Source organism: Triticum urartu, chromosome 1A, assembly GCF_056163025.1.
Source record: "Triticum urartu cultivar PI428250 chromosome 1A, HENAU_Tu73, whole genome shotgun sequence".
NCBI classification, from domain to species: domain Eukaryota; kingdom Viridiplantae; phylum Streptophyta; class Magnoliopsida; order Poales; family Poaceae; genus Triticum; species Triticum urartu.
In genome coordinates this window covers 558,589,276-558,597,327 of record NC_141873.1, presented here as the reverse complement: position 1 = coordinate 558,597,327, position 8,052 = coordinate 558,589,276, and the positions used below count along the sequence as shown (strand labels likewise).

General features: G+C 46.4%; 2 pseudogenes; both read right to left on the bottom strand.

The window, feature by feature from the left end:
- Nucleotides 1–4,889: 4,889 nt before the first annotated feature.
- On the bottom strand, nt 4,890–5,995 carry LOC147992706 (BTB/POZ and MATH domain-containing protein 3-like; annotated as a pseudogene).
- A 564-nt stretch (nt 5,996–6,559) lies between these two features.
- LOC147992705 (uncharacterized) lies at nt 6,560–7,676 on the bottom strand (annotated as a pseudogene).
- Nucleotides 7,677–8,052: the final 376 nt, after the last annotated feature.

Here is an 8,052-nt window from a genome sequence, read left to right as displayed (position 1 = left end):
AAGTCTACATCGCTGACTGAACTGAAATCGAAATTGTTTCTCTCTCATTTTTTGAGGGGTAATGTTTCTCTCTCATAAAACGAGAAGGCGGAAACCTCTTTTTATTTTGTTTTGTAGTGAGAGAGCTGGGTTCGATTACAAAATAAAATTATGTTATATTTGGCAAGAAAATAAGTGGCATGACATTATTTGATAAAGTTTATTTAGGTAGGTAAATCACATGCATGATTTGATAAACAATTCTTTATACTATCACATTAATATCACAGGTTAACCATGAGATAACATACAAGAATATTTTTACCATGTTGCAAAGCACGAACAATTATCTATACTTACAAATGAAAAAAGGAAAACCAACTAATAAATTAAAAAATGGAGAAACACACAAAACAGAAAAACATTAAAAAACTACTCCAGTAGTGTAAAGAACGCTCTTATATTATGGGACGGAGGGAGTAAAGGGGAAGAAGGGAGGGTGGCCACCTTCAGCCCCATAGAAATCGACTATACCAAATATATGTCTAGTAAAGAAAACAACCCAATCTAGCTCATATAATAGCACAGAAAAAAGCATGAATCTCAAAGCAAAAATCAACAGCCATAAAAATCAATTGGGTAGTCATCATTTAATAGATGAACAAGCGGATCATTAGGCATCAACAAAGTGCTCCCAACCTATCGGGGCACCAATCTATGATTCCTAAGAGGACAGTGATATCCCCAACCTACTAGGGTTTAAGTCATAGACTTGACACTGGTGCTTGTATTTTATTTAATTGATTTCAGGCCTTTCGACAATGTGCGTTCAGTGGGAAAAAACATTCCCGTGTCGACAATGAAGGCGTCTGTATCAATCTCAAAATGATGTGATGGCTCAGTCCCTCGAAGGTGTTGCTAGGGATAGGATGTGCATGCATGCGTTCATAAAGATAAGTGTATGTGCGTGAGTATGAGTGTCTACGTTGGTAATGTGTTTAATAAAACACGTCACGGCACCGCAACTTGCGATTTACCTTTTTCTTTGCAACCTTTAAAACATGGCTCGATCGATCCAGTGGTCGATCTAGATGGTGTGCAGCGGCCACCCTAAAAAAATGGCTAGTATTTATATCATGGGATTAACTAACTGACGGATACCCTTTGGGGGACAGCCACATCAGGAACTATGGAAAGTGCCTCAACACATCATGTGGCAAGCTCCAACGCCGCAACGTGTCGCACTTTGGGAGGACACACAGGAGAACTTTTTTTTTCTACATGTTTTCTGGTGTTTTTCAGGGTTTTTATCTTGCCTGATTTTCCCTAGATTTCAAAATTGTTTTTACTGTTTAAAAAAGCTCGCGCACCGTTTTAAAACATTTGTGCTTCATGGCGAAGCACATATGTGCTCCTGAAAAGTGGAAAGTACAATTATGCTTATCAGAAAGTGGAAAGCACACGGTTGTGCTTCACGGCGAAGCACAATTGTTATTTCGCGTGAAATACAATTGTGCTTCTGGAAACTATAAAGTACATGTGTGCTTCCAAAAAAAGTGAAAAGCATATGCATAGGTGTGCTTGCCAAAAAAGTGAAAACACATAATTTGCTTCTGTTTTTTTTCATGTTTTAGCTTTTTTGTTTTCGGATCTTTAGGTTTCGGTTTTATCGTTTTATCATTTTTTGGTTTTTTATTTTTATTTTGTAGTTTTTCTCCTGGGTTTTCCAAGTTTATTTTCTTGTCCAAACCTATTAACATGATACATCTCTACTACCTAAAAGAAACGGAGTGTTCCGTTTCCCCTCTTCGTCCAACCCTGTGGTACGACTCCCCCTCCCCTCGAGCGATTTTCTTTTCTCCCTCCACTGGTTTTCTCTTCACCGGTTTTCTTCCTACCGATTTTCTTTTCTCCCTCCTCTATCTTTGGTAAACAAATAGGGCTAGAAAAAAAGCTCGAAGCTCGTGAGCTAAACGAGTAGCTCGTGACTCGGCTCGAATCGACTCGAACTCGAAGAATAACGAGTCGAGCCAAGCTTTATTTTAAGATCGTTTATACACCAAGTTAAATGAGCCAATCTCACGAGTACTCGTATAACTCGTTAGACTCGGTATAAAAGATCGGCCACTCTCAATACAAAAAAAGATCAGCCACTCAACACCCTATGTCCTAGGCGCACAACACAAGGCCTAGCCGTTGAAGGCTCAACCGCCTAGGAGACTCATGCGTTACAAGGAAATTACTATTGTTAGTGATATATATGTTTAATATATACATACTCATTTTATAATATTTAAGGATTTTATGTTCATATCTTTAACGAGCTTAACAAGCTAAGCGAGCCAGCTCGTGAGTTATACGAGTCAAGCCAATCTTGGATTTGAGCTCGTTATAATAACGAGTCCAGTCGAGCTAGCTCGTTAACGAAACGAGCTCTAGCGAGTCGAGCCGAGCTTACTCGAGTTGGCTCGAATTCCAGCCCTATAACCAAATAATTCACATAAGGTAACCAAGCGCAATCAATCCAAACACAATCAATTCATGCATGGCAATCAATTCATTCATGACGTGATCAATCTCCTTCCTTCTTTCAATCAAACGGTGATCAATCTCCTTCCTTCTTTCAATCATTTCCTTTCATCTATCACCATGTTTCACCTAGCGTCAATGAAAATGAATCTCTAGGCTGCTGCATATATCTCTTTCTTCTATCTCTGACCGATCCTGCATATATCTCTTTCTTCTATCTCTGGCCAATCATTTGTGCGCATATATCTCTTTCTTCTCTCTTGCATATATCTCTTTCTTCTATCTCTGGCCAATCATTTGTGCGCATATATCTCTTTCTTCTCTCTCTGGCCGATCCTTTGTGAGCACGTTCATCAGTCGTGGAAGAGAACCTATATACGTCGGCGAAACGCCGGCAGCCGGGACGGGCTCATCGGTGTAAAGCACCTCAAGGCCGTCCTCCCGGTGACCTGCGCCACGGCCGCCGTTGCCTCCACGCTCCGTTCCCCATGTCCGTCGCACCCGCCGAGGTGAGCTCCTTGCATTCACGTATTAGAAACAGGCGGATCAGCTTCTACATGCGCTATACAAACTGGTAAGTGAGCTCCTTTGCTAAATTGCCATCTACTTACTCGAATTCTCACAAATAGAAGTGCAGTCAGAAGGTAACAAGGATGGTATGGTGTGTCTCCATTCACATGGTGTGCAAAAAAATAGTAATTATATTACTAAACTGTTAATGATGCTTTGTGTTATTCTGCAGAGTTGAATTTAGTTTCTATGGTTTTCTTTTTCTGTTCATAGACGAGAGTATAGTCTGAAGGGAAAAAATGGTATGCTCTCAAGGGTGTGCAAGAACAGTGAGATTTATATTATTGAAGGTACTGTTAACAATTTGTTATTTTGCAGATTTGCTCTCAGTTTTTATTATTGGCAGGTGATTCTTGGTGATAATTCTTCGTAGAGAAACATGTTTGGTAAGTGTATTGTAATATTGACTCCCACCTTTTTATTTACATATAAAGAGGACCAATTGGAAATTATAAATTTAAATGTAAAGCTAACTTCTTTTGGGAAATAACATCATGTCGTTCAGATAATTTGATTTCCCTCTGTGATATTATTTGGCTTTAGTATATCTCAGGACAAACTTGTCAGAAGTTCTATGCTTCATAACTAAAACTAATCTTCTTTTTGTTATTTTATTGGCATCATGATGTGTGCCTGTATGCTCCCCTGTCGCATCAAAAAAAATTCAACACCCGGTGCAACGCACGGGCATATACCTAGTTTAGTTTAAAAAATATTGACACAAGAAACGGTACGATGAAAACAGTTTGTCATTTGGACGTACAATTCAAGAGATAAAATATTTTAAAAAATAATACGGAAAAAATCACAAAACTGTCAGGTTGCGACAGGTGTGTCACATGGAGTGGTGCCACTTGTCACCACCGCGAGAGGAGGTAGGAGTGAATTTTGCAAAGGGTACCCTCTAAATAGTGATTTTCATACATCATAGCAAAATGTTAAAAAGCTGAGAATGAAATTATAAGAAGATTTCCACTGCTGGTTAACTGGGCTGAATCTGCCATTAGATCATCCTCGACATATTTTGATAACTTGGCCGGCTTAATGCAGCCTGCCGCGATGAAACATATTCTTATATTGTCTTGTGGGCACTGGCCACATACTGCAAATATACTCTTGGGATCATTGCGCCAATTGTGAAGGAGATAAATGTGACTACAAAGGATTTTCAATCTTGCTCCTTCATTCATGAGGGTCACCTCTGAAATATGGAGGCTCACCATTTAACCAAACATGCTTTACATCTAGTAGAGGGTCGTCATTTGTGGCCTAGAAACCCACATGACTCTTTTGTTATTTCTACAATCCGCTTCATCGAGAAATAAAGTAAAGCATGTTTACCCCAAAAAACAACAATTGCCGACTCCAATGAATCTGATTCAATACCCAAAATCATCAGCAATAATGTTAGGCAAAATCCCATGGTGGTAAAATGACCTAAACTTAAAAAAGAGTTACCTGCGACTACAAATCTCATTGATGGAAGGTTGGACTGAGATTTCTTGCTATCTCGATTATGGGAAATTCCAGTAACACGGAATAGATTATTTTTGGACATCTAAATTGCTAAATTTCCAACCATAATGAACAAGCAGGTGTCTTGCTGTCATATTGAAAAGACACACAGCGAGATATGAGTATTTCACACGAGAAAACACAGGACAATGTACATTGACAATTACTTAACTGAATTTATAAACCATCCCGTGGCATGGGCATACAGACGGTGTTTCTCTCACACAGCATATAATCGTTAAACAGACCCGTAAATCATCTCTCTTAAGAGAAAAACACGCCGTTCCGCGAACGAGTTACATTTTCGAAGCAAGCTTGACGATGAGCTCGTTCACTACAGAGGGATAGGTTACAACAATGTGCTCCCAGTCACTCGTGGCCATAACCTGTCGCAGGTCTTCAGCGGATTGGCCTTTGAGGAACTCCAGACAGGCCTCCTTGAGACCGCAGCAATGGTGCTGCGTAGCTGCACCAAGGATAGCCGTCACCGAGGTCACATCGATGTGTTCCGACAACCTCTCTTCACACATAGATATCAGCCGTTGGAGATGGTACCTATCCGCCGCGGCAAGAAGGTGCCTCAGCCACATAAGAACCCCTGCTCCGTCTTCTTCTGCTTCTCCTTCCATCTTGGGCATTGAGTCCGTGTAGATGAAATCAAGCAAGGCCTTGAACACGTCTGGCTCCATATCATCAACATGTATGGCTCCAATCGTGGTGCCTTCCTTCATGGGGCCGAAGAGCTCCGCCATGAATACCATGGAGCGGGCCGCAAGCACGCACCGGTGAGCAGCGAATGTCTCATTGCCGACCTCGAACGTCACATCGGTGCCGACCTTCGTCGTGAAGAGATGGTTTAGATGCTGACATATGTTAGATGGTGGCACCTTGATGAAGGTAGCAGCTGCTTCGACGATGAGGAAGTCGCACCGGATGGTGAAACAATCATCCTTGAGATGCCCTGACTTCTCAAGGTCCTCTCCTCCTCTTATGAGACGACGGCGTCCCCATGAACGGTCACGGCTAAAGAAGCCAACCTTTTCCCTTGCATGGATTTGTGCGGGCTCTTGTTTTGCAACCTCATCAATGAAACTAAACTGTACATGCACCTTCACCGTCTGTTCAACATCCTGGTCAAGGAAAAGAAAAACAGACAAGAAACCAGCATTGATCGAACGATTACCATTGGGGTAGAACTGCAAAGCCCATTGGTAGCCACCAGCTCTGAAAGAGCAACCCTTGATGTGCACTTTGTTTGGCATGCCTTTGACGTGGGAGTAACCTTGGACCACGAGCAGGTGATACCAACTGCCGCTAGCCGTGCCGGAGTAGATCACGGCCGACTCCGCGGACGGCTGCAGCAGCTTGCCTCCCGCAACGACGGTACACCAGCGAACGACATGGTTCCGGTGAGTATGTGCGTACGATCTAGCTTCGTGGGAAGCACTTGGCGAGGAAGGAAGTTTGAAAGGGCTTTCACTTCTTCTTCGATACAACCTTCCTGGACACATCAACGGTTCAGATTAAAAGATACATTTTCGTGAGAATAAGTGAGTAGGGGTAGGATGGAAAATTAAGGTGGGGGAGGCGTACCGCGGCGTAGCGAGGCGCGTGTCCGTACGGCCCGCTGTACGCCCGTACGTGGGCGGTGTACGCCGCGTGAGGAGGAGGGAGGGCCCACGCGTACTAAACCTAATCGATTAAGTCGGCGCGGATTAGACGAACCATTAACGCCGGCGCAGTGAGCCGTCCCGTTGCCGGCGTTGGTCCGCGGGCGGCACGGATTCACACGCCACCGCCTGCCGCGCGCCTGCGCACGCCACCGCTTGACCGCCCGCGCACGCCGCCCTCGCGTACCATGCATTAATCACCGGCGCCGATTCACACGCCGCCGCCTGCCCTTCTGCGCCCTTGACCGCTCGGCTGCCCACCGGCATTGATCGCCGGCACCCCGCCCCACCCACCACTACGCCCTATAAAAAGCGCCTCGCGCCCTCCGTTGGCTCGCACACCACCCTCGCCTCACCTCTCCTTCTCCCCTTGTCGCCGGCGTCGTCCTCTTGCGCCCTTCACCACCTCGCGTGCCGTGCCTCTCCCTCTCGCCGACGATGGCCCGCCCCAACTTGACGATCAAGGAGGCGGAGGAGCTCGCCCACTTCGGCATCCCCGCCGCGCCCGACGTGCACCTGCCGATGAGGTGGCGCCTGAGTGTCGACGGCGTTCCCGTTGCACCGGTGCCCGAGGTCGGCACCCACCTCTTCGCCCACGCCGTCGGCCTGTACAGGGCTCGCCTGTCGCCGGAGGAGCTCGCCGACCCCCAGTACGCCCCCAACAACCCCGACTGGGCGGACCGCCTCGCCGACGATCACCTGCGGCGCCTCCACGCCTACGCCGGCCCGCGCCCACCCACGAAGCACAACCGCGCGCGGCGGCATCAGCTCTGGGACGGACGCACCTTCGAGGAGGTGGTCGCGCCGTACCGCGCGCAGGCGGTCGCCGGCGTCGTGCCAGCTCCGCCGGGATACGGCTTTGAGCTGTACCGCCGCGGCAAGGCACGCAGGACCCGCGCCCGCCTGGACTTCGGCGCCATGCACCCGCCCGCGCCCCGCGGAGGCCCAGGTGGTGACCGCGGCGCTGTCCGCCTCGGCCCCGGCGATCGCTGTACGGCGGGCAGGAACGGCGCCGGGTCCAGCCGTACCGCAGGCAGGAACGGCGCAGGGTCCAGCCACGCCCCTCCGGCCGAGCCGCAGCAGCCGCCAGAGCCGGCATTGGTGGCGGAGTACAGGCGGCTGGCGGCGGAGGCCGGCGACCCGGACGACATGCCAGGCTACCTGACGGCGCTCCGGGAGTCGGAGAACATGCCGCAGCCGCTGCCGCTCGTTCAGGAGTACATTCAGGTCGCCCCGGGCGCCGTCCACCCAGAGGACTTTCCTGGGTATCACGCCGCGCTCGAGGACTCGATGGCTGCGCCGGCCGTGCCCATGGTGCCCCTCGACGACAGCAGCAGCAGCAGCGACGACAGCGACAACGGCGACGGCCTCTATGACGAGGCAGACTTCGGCGGCGTGGAGGACGAGTAGTTTAGGGTTTATTTGAAAATGTCGTTTAGTAATGTTTAATTATTTTCGTAATGTTCTTTAGTTAAGTTTTATTTCTAGTACTATGTAAAATATCTATGAAAACTATAATGAAATATCGAGTGTTTGAATGGATGGTTTTTAAATGTTGTTGAACAATCAAGTGTTTAAATCGATACTGTTATTTTTAGTTTTAAAAAGAGTTGTATTGTAAAAAAAATGAGAAAAGAATTAAACTAGAAAAGTAAATATAAAACCAAACAATAAAAAATTGACATAATATTCGCAAAACAAGTTAGAAGATTTTTTTTAAAAAATCTATTGTATTGTAAAAAATAAAAATCAGAAAAGAAGTAAACTTGAATTGAAAAAAACCTATGAA